Genomic DNA, 18,584 nt, shown 5'->3' on the forward strand with positions numbered 1-18,584 from the left:
GAGTCCCTCCATCACTCCATCTGCCCTTATGAGTCCCTAAATCTCTCCATCTGCCCTTATGAGTCCCCCCATCTCTCCATCTGCCCTTATGAGTCCCTCCATCTCTCCATCTGCCCTTATGAGTCCCTCCATCTCTCCATCTGCCCTTATGAGTCCCTCCATCACTCCATCTGCCCGTATGAGTCCCTCCATCACTCCACCTGCCCTTATGAGTCCCTCCATCTCTCCATCTGCCCTTATGAGTCCCTCCATCTCTCCATCTGCCCTTATGAGTCCCTCCATCACTCCATCTGCCCGTATGAGTCCCTCCATCACTCCACCTGCCCTTATGAGTCCCTCCATCTCTCCATCTGGCCTCATGAGTCCCTCCATCTCTCCATCTGCCCTTATGAGTCCCTCCATCTCTCCATCTGCACTTATGAGACCCTCCATCTCTCCATCTGCCCTTATGAGTCCCTCCATCACTCCACCGGCCCTTATGAGTCCCTCCACCTCTCCATCTGCCCTAATGAGTCCCTCCATCTCTCCACCGGCCCTTATGAGTCCCTCCATCTCTCCATCTGCCCTAATGAGTCCCTCCATCTCTCCATCTGCCCTTATGAGTCCCTCCATCTCTCCATCTGCCCTTATGAGTCCCTCCATCTCTCCATCTGCCCTTATGAGTCCCTCCATCACTCCACCGGCCCTTATGAGTCCCTAAATCTCTCCATCTGCCCTTATGAGTCCCTCCATCACTCCACCGGCCCTTATGAGTCCCTCCATCTCTCCATCTGCCCTTATGAGTCCCTCCATCTGCCCTTATGAGTCCCTCCATCTCTCCACCGGCCCTTATGAGTCCCTCCATCTCTCCATCTGCCCTTATGAGTCCCTCCATCTCTCCATCTGCCCTTATGAGTCCCTCCATCACTCCACCGGCCCTTATGAGTCCCTCCACCTCTCCATCTGCCCTAATGAGTCCCTCCATCTCTCCACCGGCCCTTATGAGTCCCTCCATCTCTCCATCTGCCCTTATGAGTCCCTCCATCTCTCCATCTGCCCTTATGAGTCCCTCCATCTCTCCACCGGCCCTTATGAGTCCCTCCATCTCTCCATCTGCCCTTATGAGTCCCTCCATCACTCCACTGGCCCTTATGAGTCCCTCCATCTCTCCACCGGCCCTTATGAGTCCCTCCACCTCTCCATCTGCCCTAATGAGTCCCTCCACCTCTCCATCTGCCCTTATGAGTCCCTCCATCTCTCCACCGGCCCTTATGAGTCCCTCCATCTCTCCATCTGCCCTTATGAGTCCCTCCATCACTCCATCTCTCCATCTGCCCTTATGAGTCCCTCCATCACTCCACTGGCCCTTATGAGTCCCTCCATCTCTCCACGGCCCTTATGAGTCCCTCCATCTCTCCATCTGCCCTTATGAGTCCCTCCATCTCTCCATCTGCCCTTATGAGTCCCTCCATGACTCCACCGGCCCTTATGAGTCCCTCCATCTCTCCATCTGCCCTTATGAGTCCCTCCATCTCTCCACCGGCCCTTATGAGTCCCTCCATCTCTCCACCGGCCCTTATGAGTCTCTCCATCTCTCCATCTGCCCTTATGAGTCCCTCCATCACTCCACTGGCCCTTATGAGTCCCTCCATCTCTCCACCGGCCCTTATGAGTCCCTCCATCTCTCCATCTGCCCTAATGAGTCCCTCCATCTCTCCATCTGCCCTTATGAGTCCCTCCATCTCTCCACCGGCCCTTATGAGTCCCTCCATCTCTCCATCTGCCCTTATGAGTCCCTCCATCACTCCATCTGCCCTTATGAGTCCCTCCATCACTCCACCGGCCCGTATGAGTCCCTCCATCTCTCCATCTGCCCTTATGAGTCCCTCCATCACTCCATCTGCCCTTATGAGTCCCTCCATCTCTCCATCTGCCCTTATGAGTCCCTCCATCTCTCCACCGGCCCTTATGAGTCCCTCCATCTCTCCACCGGCCCTTATGAGTCCCTCCATCTCTCCATCTGCCCTTATGAGTCCCTCCATCACTCCACTGGCCCTTATGAGTCCCTCCATCACTCCACTGGCCCTTATGAGTCCCTCCATCTCTCCACCGGCCCTTATGAGTCCCTCCATCTCTCCATCTGCCCTAATGAGTCCCTCCATCTCTCCATCTGCCCTTATGAGTCCCTCCATCTCTCCACCGGCCCTTATGAGTCCCTCCATCTCTCCATCTGCCCTTATGAGTCCCTCCATCACTCCATCTGCCCTTATGAGTCCCTCCATCACTCCACCGGCCCGTATGAGTCCCTCCATCTCTCCATCTGCCCTTATGAGTCCCTCCATCACTCCATCTGCCCTTATGAGTCCCTCCATCTCTCCATCTGCCCTTATGAGTCCCTCCATCTCTCCACCGGCCCTTATGAGTCCCTCCATCTCTCCATCTGCCCTTATGAGTCCCTCCATCTCTCCATCTGCCCTTATGAGTCCCCCCATCTCTCCATCTGCCCTTATGAGTCCCTCCATCTCTCCACCGGCCCTTATGAGTCCCTCCATCTCTCCATCTGCCCTTATGAGTCCCTCCATCTCTCCATCTGCCCTAATGAGTCCCTCCATCTGCCCTTATGAGTCCCTCCATCTCTCCATCTGCCCTAATGAGTCCCTCCATCTCTCCATCTGCCCTTATGAGTCCCTCCATCTCTCCATCTGCCCTAATGAGTCCCTCCATCTGCCCTTATGAGTCCCTCCATCTCTCCATCTGCCCTTATGAGTCCCTCCATCTCTCCATCTGCCCTTATGAGTCCCTCCATCTCTCCATCTGCCCTAATGAGTCCCTCCATCTCTCCATCTGCCCTTATGAGTCCCTCCATCTCTCCATCTGCCCTTATGAGTCCCTCCATCTCTCCATCTGCCCTTATGAGTCCCTCCATCTCTCCATCTGCCCTTATCGCCTCAGACTGTGAAGCGCAGCACAAGCTCCGGCACGAAGGCACGGTCACCTCTGGTGAATTCATCAGAGTAAAGCCACAGAATGGGAACCGCTGTGTTGAGATGGCAGTATGTGGGGTTCAGCGCCTGTAAATACATGCTTGTAGTTTGAATAAAGATGTGTTTCATGTGTTGTTGAATTGTATATGCATTTGTTTATTGTGTGATGGTTACTTTTATTTGTTCTTTTACTCATTTATTCATGTTTCTTATTGTTGTCAGTTTATAAAATATAATGATTTAATGTATGCATTACTTCATTGCTTGACTGACAATTGAGATGTTCACGTGTATTCATGCATAACTCATATGACAAAAATTACATTTTGCTTGTTTTATTAAATTATATAATTTTTAGTATATAAAAAAAGTAATATAATTAAGTAGGCTATTGGTCAGCATTTAATATTATGGCTAGCCAGCTATGTTCCAGTTTAGCTTCCGCCAACCCTGGGTTTTAGGTACTATGAAAGTAGCTCGGCTTTAATCGGTGTTCGTTGCCATGGTATCTTACGCTGCACGGCTAACCTGCTCCGGGGCAGGTTATGTTCTGGATTCAAGATCTCAGACTGAAGTTTGACCAATCAGCTGTGAGAAAAGAAACATATAGGTGACGCAACTAATTCCCAGCGTCTGTTCTCTGCTGCAATGGCTTCACCTTTTCTCCCAAATCCTGTGGACATCTCCGCGCAAATTGTTAGACGAGCACTTCGTAGAGAAAGAGTTTTTAGGGACAGACAAAATCCATTTGACTTTCCCGATACTTACTTGTATGAAAGATACAGATTTTCCGCGGAAGGAATGTCTTATCTTTGTGAACTTCTTGAGCCGCACATAACAAATGTGACTCGTCGAAGCCATGCCCTTACTGTACCGCAGATGGTATGTATTGCGTTGCGTTTTTTGGCAAGTGGTACATACTTGTATGCGGTCGGTGATGCAGAGAATCTAGGGGAAAACACGGTCTGTCGGACCATTCGCAAGGTGGTCCTCGCTCTGCAGGGGGACATAAATAGCTTCATTGTGTTCCCTGGACATTTATCGACCATGTCCATAAAAGAGGGATTTTATAAAATGGCCGGTAAGATATCTTGATTGGGTGACATCATATGAACAAATTTAACCTTTCACGTTCGTTTTTTTTTCTTCTGCAAAAAAGCACATTTCATACTTAGAAATATATAATGCAATAGTCTACAGTAGCTGTTGAGAATGATTTTAAATATATATTTTTAATTCCTATGATAGGATTCCCTAGAGTCATAGGAGCAATAGACTGCACACATGTTGCAATCTCCAAAGCTCTAGGAGAACATGAGGCAGATTATGTGAACAGAAAGTCCTTTCACAGCCTTAATGTTCAGGTATTTGAAAAATGTGAAGTTATTTTTATTTGCATTGAGATCAATCTTTAAATAAGTAACTAACAGATAGGACAATTATTTACTGTACATTTCATCTGCAGATGACTTGTGATCATGAATGCATGATCACAAGTTTGGATGCCAAATGGCCTGGCTCAGTGCATGACTCACGCATTTTCCGTGAGTCTGTTTTGTGTCAGCGCTTTTAAGGAAGGCAAGTTAAAATTGGTACAGTACACTTTAAAGTTTTAATTTGAAAAGCTTACACAATTTTTCCCTTTTCTGTTCTATGACAGGGCTTTTTGATGGCCTGTTGGTAGGAGATAGAGGTTATGCATGCCAGAGGTTTTTGCTAACCCCCTATCCTGACCCTCAGACAGGGCCACAAAACCGCTTCGATGTGGCCCTCAGTAAAACCAGGGTCAAGATCGAGATGACCTTTGGCATCCTAAAGGCACGTTTCAACTGCCTTAGGCGTTTAAGGGTGTCACCAGAGCGGGCATCACAGATAGTGGCTGCATGTGCCATTCTGCACAATATAGCCACTATCAGAAAGGAGCGAGTACCACCACAAAACCAGCTTCTCCCTGATGAAATTGACCCCATCACAATTGTATTGTGTTCATACAGAGTAACTTGGTTAAAAAATAAAAAGTTCACATACTGAGATCTGTTTTCTCCAGCTGTTTGATCTCTAATTTAATTTTTTTAATTTGGAGCCTCCTCAGCTCACAGTCCAGCTCCTTCAGCGAACAGTCTAGTTCGAGACTCCTTTTGTAAAGGGCCCTGACTGAGTCTGTTTCCACCTGAAACAATTCCACCACAAACAATCATTACACGTTTTCTGGAGGTTGATCAAATCACAAAAAGTGGCATGACTTTCTACAAACATAGGACTGACTGTAATTAAGGGTTTAAAGCATTACCTTGTTCACATTCCTTCTGAAGCCCATTGAGGTAGAGGCTTCAGTTTCTGGGGCAGGTTGTGAAAAATCCTACAATAAAAGAGATGTGTAAGAGCCAGTCATTTAATTATGACATTCAAATGTGTGCTAGAATAAAAAGCCCAGTGCATTCACCTCAGCAACTGTCTCTGAAGACACAGACAGAGTGTCTTCATCATTTGGTTCACCCTATAAATTGAAGGCCACTTTAAATCAAAATTGTTATAAAGCAGGTTATGTTCATTGTGTTCTGTCTGGTGTACTGACCTCTGTGCAGGAGACTCTGTGCATGTGTGCTGGCTTCAACAGGGACACTGTATTTCCCTCTACTGTGCAGAACATAGATTCAGCCATATTTTACTTTTTTTTTTTTTTACATTAGTAATGCATTGCACACACATACCCAGTGTCACTTGCTTAGAGGAGCCAGCACCAGGGTCAGACTGTACAGCACTTGCAATCCCATCCATAATCGGCCGCCCCTTGTTGTTACTCAGTGCCAACTCCTCCGCCACAGTGTATTCTGGAGGAGGTGGCCGGGCCAGATTAACCATTAGGGCAACTGGGCACTTGCCCAGGGGCCCACGACATATAAGAGGCCCTGGGCAGAAGGGGCGGAGTGGCAATCGGGGGAGTCGGGAGTTTCCCCGGTGGGCCGGTAGTGTTTCGAGGCTGCGAGGGCCGGTCTGATAAAATGTATCCATTGCAAGTTCGCCATGCGCACTTGTGGCCCAAGCGAGGGGAAGAAAAAAAATATTTTTTTTACATTTTTGATAACGGAGCGTATATTTGCACTAAGTGCCTGTGATTTTAGCAAAAAGACGGCCGTCACGGAATTGCTACAGTGGCGTAGGTCGTAGGGCGTGAAGAGCTTGAAAGCTATTTTTGATGCGCTCGAACCGAGTTCGAATCCGCCTTTTGCCGAACTCTCCCTTCTCCCTTTTCCCAACACAACACATGAGATGTAAAATGTATAACCTAACATAAAGGTCTCTAGCGTTATATTTTGCCAACGAACTAAAATCGAAACCATGATATGGCTTTGTCCCTTTATAAAACAGCACAAGACTTTAAGAATAGGCATCCTGTTTGTGCTGCGTGATTTAAAGAGAAGTGTGCACTTTGCTCACGCGATCAGCATGGTTATCTGGTGTTTTCTCCTAAATAAAAGCTCAAGGGTTTATTTCTTGCAAGTGAAGAAATTAAGACAAAAGTGTTTTTTTATTTTCCTATATTAAAGTGTAATGTAGGCTAAAATATACTTTTGAAATATTCATTTTCATTTATAGTACATTTATAGGCTATATGGATTTTACGTCATAGGAATAATTATATAAATCATTATTACATTATTATAATAATTGTTTGGCATCCTAAAACATCATTGATAATGTAATGTAGACTGAGACTCTCATAACTAAAAAGATGTTATAGCCCTCTTTATTGTCCTGGTACACATTAATGCTTTTTCTTTGTTCAAGGAGCAGTTCATGGGTTGTAAGCTCTTAATTTTGATCTCTCAAAGAGCACGAGATTGATGCATTTAACCTTAAAATGTACAAAATTGTCTTGCAGGGGGGAGCATGCCCCCGAACCCCCCTAGAGGCACAGAGGTCCACCCAAACTAATTCCTATGGGAAAGAACGACCATTTATGAACTTTACTCCAGCATAGTACAACAAAGTTCCTTTTAAGTCAGTAAAACTGTAAATGCCATATTAAAATGTCCTTGGACAAATTATACATTTGGCCTGCCTAAGAGGCCGGCCTCTTACAAGTGTCACGAAACACAAGTGTCACGAAACACAAGTACAAACACGAAACACACCTCCTACAAGTGTCACGAAACACACACAGGGGACAGAAATCCAATAGCAGTAGTTTTATTTAAAGGGCAATAGGGGATTATCACGCTTCCGGGTTTCATTGGCGGGATTTGTCAACTTTGTGCATGTCCACTTCCGACGCAATTCAACAATGGCTGAAACGAAGGCTAGATGTCACTGCTCTGTTCCACTTTGTAAATCTAACCAACAACGCTAACCCTACTTAAGTTCTCATGGATTCCCGACTGAATTGAGTATAAGGAAGAAGTGGATTAAAGCGGTTCGCCGGGATTAAGGTCCAAACTTTAAAATAAAACAAGGTAGCACGTTTGTTTGTAGCCGGCGCTTTAGTGAATCAGACTAATTTACCAGGGATGCCGTATAAATAAATTTAGTGTAGTCTGTCATCAGTTCGCCAGAGTGATCGGTGATTCAACGGAAGTGGCAGTGCACAAAGATCAATGAATGCGGAAGTACTACGTATAAGCGTTGTTTTGAAGGCTGTAGAATGCACTGATTGCTATTACGGTTCTAAATCACCTTAGAGTATTAATACACAATTAATGTCCAGTAACTAGGAGAGGAGTAAAAAATCAGAGGCAAAGATCAAATTCACTCACTGTATTGATTGATACATTTTCTCACAATGTCAACAAAATGTAAATCACAATAATCAGCGTAGGCCTACGTAAAATAAACAAACAATAAAAACAATGGTTATATTCAAAAGATACAACTATATCAAGAGAGGGCAACGAAGTGGTGATAAGTAAGTGTACTCAGTTAAGTAGTTCCAAGTATTCCAGAGGAAGTCCACTTGAAGAAGGGTGCAGAAACGTCGGTCCTCAGACGCGATGCCGTCTGGTCCTGATAGGGTTAATATGATGATGTTCAAAAGGGCCTGTATCTTCGTGTGCTGTGATGTTCAGTGTGTGTTCGTATGATGGGTTTATGTGATATGGTCAGCTGGACAAATGTAGATATAAACGTGTGTGGTTCTATAATAAAACAAACAAACTCAATTAGTTTCTGTTACATCTCTTACGATAAAAATGCTGCGTCATTATCACTTCACATGATTGAACGTGAAAGATATCACAAACTTGTGGTACAAGTATAATATAGCAGCTGTTCTTTTATGACTGAATAAATATCTTATTGATGCATTAAACAGAATATCAAACAATGATTATTAGACAAAATAAATGTAAGATAAGCACTTACAGTCTGCAATGACGCACGCGCGAGTATTCACCACAGAAATCCAACAACCTCCGAAGCGATCACACAACATCAGCCGCCCATCACATATGAAATACCAAACTGCTCACTAGCTATATTGTCGATCTATAACTTTATGGCCTTATTTATGCACCTTGCTGCATTTACTCAATACAACTCGTCGCGGACCACATTTCTTCCTTCTTTCCTCCATCACGTATATCTGCTCTCACATCATTTTCGCCGAACTCGCGAGACTTCCGATTAAACTCCGCCTACTCGGCAGACGCAACACTTGAACAGAACAATATACAACTATAATAATAAAATAAATGTGACTTAACCATGGCCTTTTGCACAGCCGCCCCCAAATTTGGTATGCAAATTTGCCATTAGTAGGGTTATGGGGAACTCTCTGAGTCTGGGGGTAATATTGGCAATTCAATCAACTTAGCTACTGGTCTTGTGTATGTTTGATCTTTCACTTTGACCACTGCTGTTCTGACTCTTCCATCTGAACTTGGAATGGCAGAAGAGACAGTACCAACTCTCCAAAGCGCTCTTGGAATCTGCTCGTCAACGATGAGTACTACAGTACCAACTGCAATATTCTCTTTCTCTCTGTGCCATTTCTGCCTTGACTGCAATGTGGGTAAAAAGTCATGAATAAAATGCTTCCAAAAATGATCACTCAGAACCTGACTATGCCTCCATCTTTTCCTACTGAGTAATTCTGAGTCTGAATAGACAACTTGAGGCAAGGAGGAGTCAGGCCGCCCCATCAGCAAGGAATTTGGCGTTACTGGGTCTGGATCTGCGATGTCACTAGAGACATAACCCAAGGGTCTAGAATTAAGGATGTTCTCAACCTCGATCAGAATGGTTCTTAATACCTCCTCGATAACTGTCTGTGCACCTAAGGTGGTTCTCAAGGCTGTCTTTACAGACCTCTCTTCTCTTTCCCACGAGCCGCCGAAATGAGGTGCACTTGGTGGGTTGAACCGGAATCTGATTTGTTCTTTGGCCAACTGGTCTCTGATACTGGGCTGAATCTGAGAGAAGGTGTCCTCCAGCTCTTTACATCCACCTCGGAAATTTGTTCCCTGATCCGAGAGAAGCTCATAGGGTTTCCCTCTTCGGGCAATGAAACGCCTGACAGACAGCAGGAATGAATCTCCATCCATATGATCCAACAGATCAAGATGTACGGCTCGAGTAGTGAGGCACTTGTATACGACACCCCACCTTTTCTCAGTGCGACGACCCACCTTCACCATCAGTGGTCCAAAACAATCTACTCCGGTGGAGTAAAAAGGAGGTTTACACAATCGCAGAATTGAGGGGGGTAAGTCTGACATTCTAGGAATCATTGGTTTGCCTCTCCACTTGTTACACTCAAGACAGTGGTGCTGATGTCTTCGAATAGCTTCTCTTCCCCGCAAAATCCAAAACGTGCGCCGCAGTTCGGCATACACTCTGCCAGCTCCCGGGTGGTGCAATTGTTCATCGTAATGCTTGATTAAAAGCTTCACTGCGGGATGATTCTGTGAAAGAACGATAGGATGTAGAACTGCATCACTCAATCCATGACACCTACGAAGTCTTCCTCCTACTCTAATCAAGTCTAGCTCTTTGTCATACTCAGGAGCAAGCTTAAGAAGTCGGCTATGTACAGAAATGTCTTTCCCTCCCTTGAGTAAAGCAAATTCGTCAGGAAAGTCTTGCATCTGACATTGTCTAAGGATAGACAATTCTGCCTTCTGAAACGCATCTGCACTCGGTGAATCTGTGTTGCCAGCCGACCCATGAAGGACTCGCGCTGTAGCTCCTAGTAACTCAGTATAGCTACTAAATTGACTAGGATCAGGTTCAACTTGCAATTGATGTTCAGTCAACGAGCCGCAAAACACAGATTTCTTAAGTTCCTGAACTTCTTCGTGGGCCTTTCCTTCTGGGGCCTTAGGCCAACAGCTGCTAGACTGCATCAAGAAAGCTGGTCCTTGTTTCCAACGTGTTTCTTCAGCTAGCTGAGCCAATGACAACCCTCGCGTAATATCATCCGCAGGATTAGCTGCAGAATTGACATAGCGCCAAGCTCCAGGGTCAGACAACTCTTGAATTTCGGTGACTCTAACTCCTACGAATACTCGGTATCTGCACGAATCGGACTGCAGCCAAGCAAGAACTCTAGTCGAGTCAGACCAATAGACGAATTCAGAGATATCTGGAGTTAGCTCTTTCTTCAACACGTCTCCTAGCTGCGCTCCTGTCAATGCAGCACAAAGCTCTAAACAAGCAATGGATATCTGTTTTCTTGGAGCGACTCGCGACCTTGCGGCCATGAATGCAACTTGTATATTGCCCTGATCGTCTTCAGAACTCAAGTATGCTACAGAGCCGTACGCCTTTTCAGACGCATCACAAAACACATGCACACTGCGGCTCTTGACAGGATACTGAAGACTGGAACTGTAGCATCTTGGCAGGTGGATCTGAGACAATTGTGGAAGCTCGCTCTCCCACTGATGCCAAATGTCTAGTAAACCGGATGGTAGATTAGGATCATCCCATTCTCGTTTCTTCTCCCACAACAACTGCACAACAATCTTGGCTCTTGTGGTATACGGAATGAGATAACCAAGGGGGTCGTAAAGCTTGACTAAAGTACGATAGATACTCCGCATCGTAATTTCACCATCATCTCTTTGGTAAGGTTTGTATACCAATGTGTCCGATCTACATTGCCATATCAATCCAAGGGCATTCTCCTGCGGATTGGCCATTTCTTGACTGAGCTGAATCTCACCACTCTTTGATTTCAACTCAGCAGAAAGGTGATGAATAACCTTGGGGATGTTACTAGCCCATTGCCTCAATTCGAATCCACCATCCATAAGATGACTCTGCAATCGGTTTACCAGCTGTAGAGCTTGAGCTTCAGTAGAGACACTCTTGAGACAATGGTCAACATAGAAGCTACGCTCCACCGTTTGACGTACTTCATCAGTAGCTTCGAGATCCACCTTTGCATGGGACTGAAGTGCGTAGGTAGCACAACAAGGGCTACATGCAGTGCCAAATGGCAGAACTTGCCACTGATACACGATGGCCGGTTCAGATGGTTTTCCATGACGCCACAAAAAACGGAGGAAAGGTTTATCTTTGTCAAGAAGACGGATCTGATGGAACATACCCTTCACGTCACTGCAGATGGCCACGGAATGTTCTCGAAAGCGGAGGAGAACGCCCAACAAGCTGGCACTTAAAGTCGGACCGGGGAAAAGATGGTCATTGAGAGACTGACCCTGATACTCAAAAGAACAATTGAAGACAATACGGTTCTTCGCATTGTGATGAACCATATGATGTGGTATGTACCACGCCTTGGAACTCGGATCACATTCTGCAGATGTCAATGGGGTGACATAACCCGCTTGCAACAGTTTCTGAATCTCTGATTCGTAAGACTCAGCCATACTAGGCTCTCTAACTAGTTTCCGCTCTGTGCTGCGTAACAGGGCCATGACTGCCTCTTTAGGTGCATTCAGAGGTGGAGGCGACTCTTTCCAGAGTAGAGGAGTGGCGTACCTCTTGACACCATTCACATCGATCCTGATGGTTTTCTCTTCTAGAAGGCGGATAGCTTCTGCATCCTGTCGTGATCGACTGACTACTTTCTCAGATAGATAAGGAAGGGTATCCAGCTGCCAAAGTTTTTCAACTTGACGGAATAGCTCAGCTTCAGAAGAAACACAAGAAATGAATAAACATTCTTGAGGCTGCAAGTGAGGCTTAATAAGACTTGAGGGACCTTGCAATGTCCAGCCAAGCATCGTATGAACCGCCGCTGGACCTCCAGGAGGACCCAATCTCACTGGCTCCACAGGGGTTATCAAGTGAGGATAATCCGAGCCGATAAGTACCAAGGGCTGCGCTTCGTGGATGTCATGCAAAGGTAAATCACGGAGATGGCGATATCTTATTTGCAAGTCAGAGATGGGGTAAGTATGTTGAACCAGGGCTAACTCTTTTGCGGTAAAAGCACCCTTGACCGGATAGGATTTGTCAGGCTGTGAAACAGGTGCAATGGAGAAAGATACAGATCTACCATGAATGGTATGAACATCCTGTCTCACTGTGCGCAGAGCCAAATCTTCAATTTCACCTTGAAGGTCTAGACGTCGAGCAGCTTCATTCAACAAAATAGTACGCTCAGATCCGTCGTCTAGCACAGCATAGGTTTCTAATGACTTATAACCATTCCGAATGATTACTCAACTTAACTTCAGTAGCACTTGCTTGCCACTCGTAGGCCGATCCAAGTACAAGGTCTGAGAAGCAGGGCTTCCTAGGCTTTTCTCTGATGTCTGGTTATTACCTTTACTCATCCCATCAGCGTTGGCATTTACCTCATGAAGAACATCAAGATGCCTCCGTTCACATCGCTTGCACTTCGCCTTTAACGTGCATTTAGATGAAGAATGCCCTCGTCCACAACGCCAACATCTACGTCCCGTTCTAATCCAACTCTCAATCTGCTCCTTAGTTAAGAGTTTGAAGTTGGAGCACTGATTCATGTAGTCCTGAATGGTATCACAGAACGGACAATACTTTTTCGACTTCTCCTGTGGTCTTTCTGAGTCCATGTATTCAGTCTTTGGGAGCTCTACCAATCCTTCTTTTTGCTCCCTTCCATGTAAAACAGTAGTCAGCTTACGGGGCACAAAACCAGTTCGCTTGTCTTTGTGAACACTATGTTTCACTTGCTCAGGATAGGACCCATACTGTGTTCCTTCTACCTGCACACGAACCTCATATTCCAGCCAGTCTCCGAAATCGATCAGCGTAGGAATAGGTGTCTAAATGGGGTTAATGAATCTCTTGAAGTTAGCTCTTAGGTCGTACGGCAACTTGGCTAAGAGACGAGAAACATGAGCCACATTTCAGTTCAGTCCAACCTGTGCTACCTAACTGGTTTAACATTCCAACCAGTGCTCGGACACGAAGGGCAAATCCCTTGAAAGACTTCACATCCCCGCTCCTAATATTGGGCCCATCCATCAAATTAGTGATCCTTTGCAGTGCCAATTGATGTGGCTGCCCATACATATCAGTGAGCGCTCTCATAGTGTCACTGAATGGAGTGCAACTGTGACTATACGAGTCGGCGACAAGTAAAGCATCTTCCAGCTTAAGGTGGTCCATAAGTATTTGGAACTTAAAAGACTCAGAAGCGTCTTCAGGAAGAACGTTGTTTAACGCAAGCTTAAGACGAGCAAATTCTCGAGGATCATCCCGAACGAAATAAGGGATTGTAGGAGTCGGCCCTCTATATTGCATTGATGGTGGATACACATGACGATGCATATTAGAGTGTCCAAGCGAATGGTGAGAACGGTCAGCGGAATGTAACTGTACATTATCTTGACTGTACTCTTGCCTCCAATCGACTGGAGAATGATCGAAATGATCCATAGAGGCATCCTTATTCAGACGCTCTCTCGAACGACAATGATAAGAGTCCATTGCTGGTCGATTGGCATCATGATACTGCATACTGGACCGGAACATTGCTGGATCATCTGGACATTGCTGACGAATATCAGATGAATGAGATGGGCGCAGTGGAACATTGGCACCATGATGGTGGTCACACCGTGGCAAGTCATTCTTACTACTATGTGGATCATTATACGAAGGGGTCGACATACCTGAATTGAGCGGGCTATCACTAAGCCGGCCTACTCTCTTTAGACTGTCTGTAAGCTCCTCAATGAGATCTCGCTCACAACTGCGAACTGTAAGGAGGGATTCATCTCTAGGTGGCACCAAAGGAGTATGTACTGTATGGCCAGAGTTTCCTTCACTCTGCACTGCCTCCTGCATACTAATAGACTTTGGTGTGGATGACACCACAGCTCCTTCACTCATAATCTGTTGCTCAGCTAATGAAACCTGGGAAGCTAACACAGGAGAGTTAACAATCATATCAGATATGCGTTGCATGTCCTGCCTCATTCGCCTGTTTTCCTCCCTCATTTCACGCATAAAACTAAGCATATCAGACTGCTCATCTGCAAATGCTAGCTGTTTGTGAGGATAACTAACCTCATAGTCACGCAAATGTGTTGGTCGTCTTGTTTCTCTACGAGGACGTACAACCTCTGGCTCTATAGCTTCCTCACTTGTTCTGGACATCATCGCTAAGGTGGTTATAGATCCGGCTCGAAGGACCATAAAATGTTTTGAAGGCTGTAGAATGCACTGATTGCTATTACGGTTCTAAATCACCTTAGAGTATTAATACACAATTAATGTCCAGTAACTAGGAGAGGAGTAAAAAAATCAGTGCCAAAGATCAAATTCACTCACTGTATTGATTGATACATTTTCTCACAATGTCAACAAAATGTAAATCACAATAATCAGCGTAGGCCTACGTAAAATAAACAAACAATAAAAACAATGGTTATATTCAAAAGATACAACTATATCAAGAGAGGGCAACGAAGTGGTGATAATAAGTAAGTGTACTCAGTTAAGAAGTCCCAAGTATTCCAGAGGAAGTCCACTTGAAGAAGGGGGCAGAAACGTCGGTCCTCAGACGCGATGCCGTCTGGTCCTGATAGGGCTAATATGATGATGTTCAAAAGGGCCTGTATCTTCGTGTGCTGTGATGTTCAGTGTGTGTTCGTATGATGGGTTTATGTGATATGGTCAGCTGGACAAATGTAGATATAAACGTGTGTGGTTCTATAATAAAACAAACAAACTCAATTAGTTTCTGTTACATCTCTTACGATAAAAATGCTGCGTCATTATCACTTCACATGATTGAACGTGAAAGATATCACAAACTTGTGGTACAGGTATAATATAGCAGCTGTTCTTTTATGACTGAATAAATATCTTACTGATGCATTAAACAGAATATCAAACAATGATTATTAGACAAAATAAATGTAAGATAAGCACTTACAGTCTGCAATGACGCACGCGCGAGTATTCACCACAGAAATCCAACAACCTCCGAAGCGATCACACAACATCAGCCGCCCATCACATATGAAATACCAAACTGCTCACTAGCTATATTGTCGATCTATAACTTTATGTCCTTATTTATGCACCTTGCTGCATTTACTCAATACAACTCGTCGCGCACCACATTTCTTCCTTCTTTCCTCCATCACGTATATCTGCTCTCACATCATTTTCGCCGAACTCGCGAGACTTCCGATTAAACTCCGCCTACTCGGCAGACGCAACACTTGAACAGAACAATATACAACTATAATAATACAATAAATGTAACTTAACCATGGCCTTTTGCACAAGCGTGATAATCCCCTATCCAAAATCGTAGTTATCCAGGCAGGGGTCAAAATCCAAAAAGGCAATCCAAGGCACAAGACAAAAACAAGAACGGGCAGATACAGACTGGAAGTGTGGTGACATAAACAGGGTTCCAGACTGCGACCAAATTGGTCGCATATGCGACCGTTTTTTGAGAATGTGCGAGTTAAAATTGTATGTGGTCGCATTTGTGCGAGTGGACGCTCGCGCAACAGAACGCCGTTGTATCAGCTGCTGCAGTCCGTAACGTAACTTATGTTCAAAATGAACGAGTACATCATGAATCCATTTTCAAAACCGTGTTTTTGACTTATCCTGAATCACTACGGTACGCCTATAATAAGTGTTTATATTCTGACTATTTTATCCCGGGCTCGGCTCGGTTGCGGAGTAACCCAGTGCCTACGTGACTCGCCATAGACATTAACGGAGAGAAGTAGCGCCGGCTACAGTGTTCTTCCGCAAGACACGTGCAGTTTATTTATTGACGAACTTACACGTCACGCGCATTGCACACTGATGGTGAAACGCGCCAATTAGGAATTCAGGAATTAAGGCATATAAAAATGAAAAGGTCTCACGAAACGCCGAGCCCCTTCCTACGTCTTTTCAGCGGTTAGATGAGAGTAATCGCTCCACAGAGGAAAAGGAAATGATTATGAAATGCAGAAGGTAAGAGGGTGAGATTTCAGATTTTTGTTACAACTATAAACTTTGATAACGAAAATCTGTATCAGCGTATTTAATATTTTAAAATGTAATGCATACATTTGAATGTTTAATGATTTTTAAAAGATAGAAAGATGATAATAGACAGAAAGATGATAATAGATAGATATAATATAATTCAAATGTAAATATATAGATTGTATAATTCAAATGTAAAATGCTTAAAATTACAGATTAAAATTACTGTCCAAAATCCGTGAAAATCCTGAAATTTGGCAATGATAATTACCATATATTACATGTGTTTTTATATAATATATTACAGGTATTTATGCTGCAACCCAGAAAGCCTTTGCTAACCTTGGTCCATTAAAACCACTATTCATCACCTCAGCATGCATTGATTAATCCCATGGCATGTAGCAAAAAAAAAAAAAAAGGTGCGACCAAATCATATGCTGGTGCGACCAACTGAGAAAGTTGGTAGCACCAGTGGAAAAGTTAGTCTGGATCCCTGATAAAACAACGACTCCGTACACATACTAACACAGGCTACGGTTACACATAGCCGGGTATTTAGAGAAACGAATATTTCCCCCCTCTCCGTTTTCAAAAATAACATCGTGCACACACCCGCATAAATACGCCGTCGAGCGCCATCATAACTATGCCAAACCTATGGGCGGCAGTGTAGGGAGAAGGATAAACCCATGCAAGCCAATCAAAATCCTCAGAATCGACAAGAGAGAACCTAAAACCCCGTTTCTCCCAGTTTACACGGCAACACATAACTGGCGTTTTCAGAAATCTCCACTTTGGCCGGAGTTTTTAGAAATAATCGTTTTCTGTGATAAAAACTGCGTTTTCGTGTAAACGAGAGGGCAAAACGCAGAGAAATATCTGCGTTTTCCCATCGTGTAAACGGGGCCACAGACAGGGAATATATACACATATCTAACAAGACTAACAAAGAACAGCTGGGAACAATGATTACGGGGAACAGCTGAGTGCAATGAACTGATGAGTGACAGTGACAGACAGAATGCTGGAAAATGAAGTCAAATGTGAAGGACACCGTGAGAACGAGGACCTCTAGTGATAAACAAGGGAAACACAACCAGACACTGTGACAACAAGACATTGTGCCCAGGGCCCTCTGAACTCTTAATCCGGCCCTGGGTGGCCCTCCCCCAGTTTTCCTTATGTCACACTTTTTTCTGTTTGCTGCAAACAAGTGTTTGTGATTAAATGTTCACAAAAGTAATAAAAGGTTTTGGTAAATACTCACCACTTTGAATTCTATTTTTATATTTTGTTTTGATCTGCTGCCAAGAACGTTTGGAGTTGGGGTTGCATCTAAAAATCAATGAATATCAATCTTTCTTAGGATGTAGTAGCCTATACATTCACACTTTACATACATCTACACACACACACACACACACACACACACACACACACTTATGTATGCATGTATATATCAGCACGAATACATATTTTAATTTTAGCATATAATAAATTTTTAATATGATTGTCCTAGTGTAACTGAGGTGCTAAGGACTGTAAGGTGCTAGCTGCTGCTAATGAGATGGATCTGGTCCGGGTGTGCCGGTTAGAACACCAAAGTAGAAGGAATCCAGTTGAACAGATTTATTTATACAAGCATATGCAGGGGAAGAACCAGATCATAGAAGGTTGAACTAAACTGTGCTCTCTGCACACATATCAAATACGAGCATGAATACTGACACTGAGTGGTATCGTCTTGTGCTTTATGTCAGAAGTGGTCAGCATATGTGTGTGGTCTGTAACAAACAAAATAAAGATATACTATAACAAACAATACTTCTTTCTTCTCACAATCACACTCATAACAAAATGGCATTAAAACTACTGGCTTCCCCCAAACTTCAACACCGCGTTGCCTTTGAATACAGTAGAGCATGAAAACAACAGCTTACATGATTACACTGTACTGGATGAGAACTCAAATACTGCTATACTCCACATTAGCATCCATTTTGTGTCATCACTCTTAACTTCTCTATTCAGTAAACAACAAACAACTCAGCTCGTGAAATTGACAAGACTCACTTTCTCTCTGGACGCACACAACTTCAAACACTCAAAGGAACAAAACGAAGATCATATAACGGCATTCAGGAAGGGAATTTCACGGCTCGTTCTCACTGAAGATAACGGCTGATGTCAGACTGGATCGCGCGCGCACTGCGCTCTGAA

At 44.4% G+C, this 18,584-nt stretch overlaps 1 pseudogene; it reads left to right on the top strand.

Annotated features, from left to right (window-relative positions):
• Window positions 1–3,450: 3,450 nt before the first annotated feature.
• On the top strand, window positions 3,451–4,994 carry LOC130096217 (putative nuclease HARBI1; annotated as a pseudogene).
• Window positions 4,995–18,584: the final 13,590 nt, after the last annotated feature.

The sequence above is a fragment of the Rhinichthys klamathensis genome, unplaced genomic scaffold, assembly GCF_029890125.1.
Source record: "Rhinichthys klamathensis goyatoka isolate OS25496 unplaced genomic scaffold, OSU_Roscu_1.1 h1tg000011l_1, whole genome shotgun sequence".
In the NCBI taxonomy this organism is placed as follows: domain Eukaryota; kingdom Metazoa; phylum Chordata; class Actinopteri; order Cypriniformes; family Leuciscidae; genus Rhinichthys; species Rhinichthys klamathensis.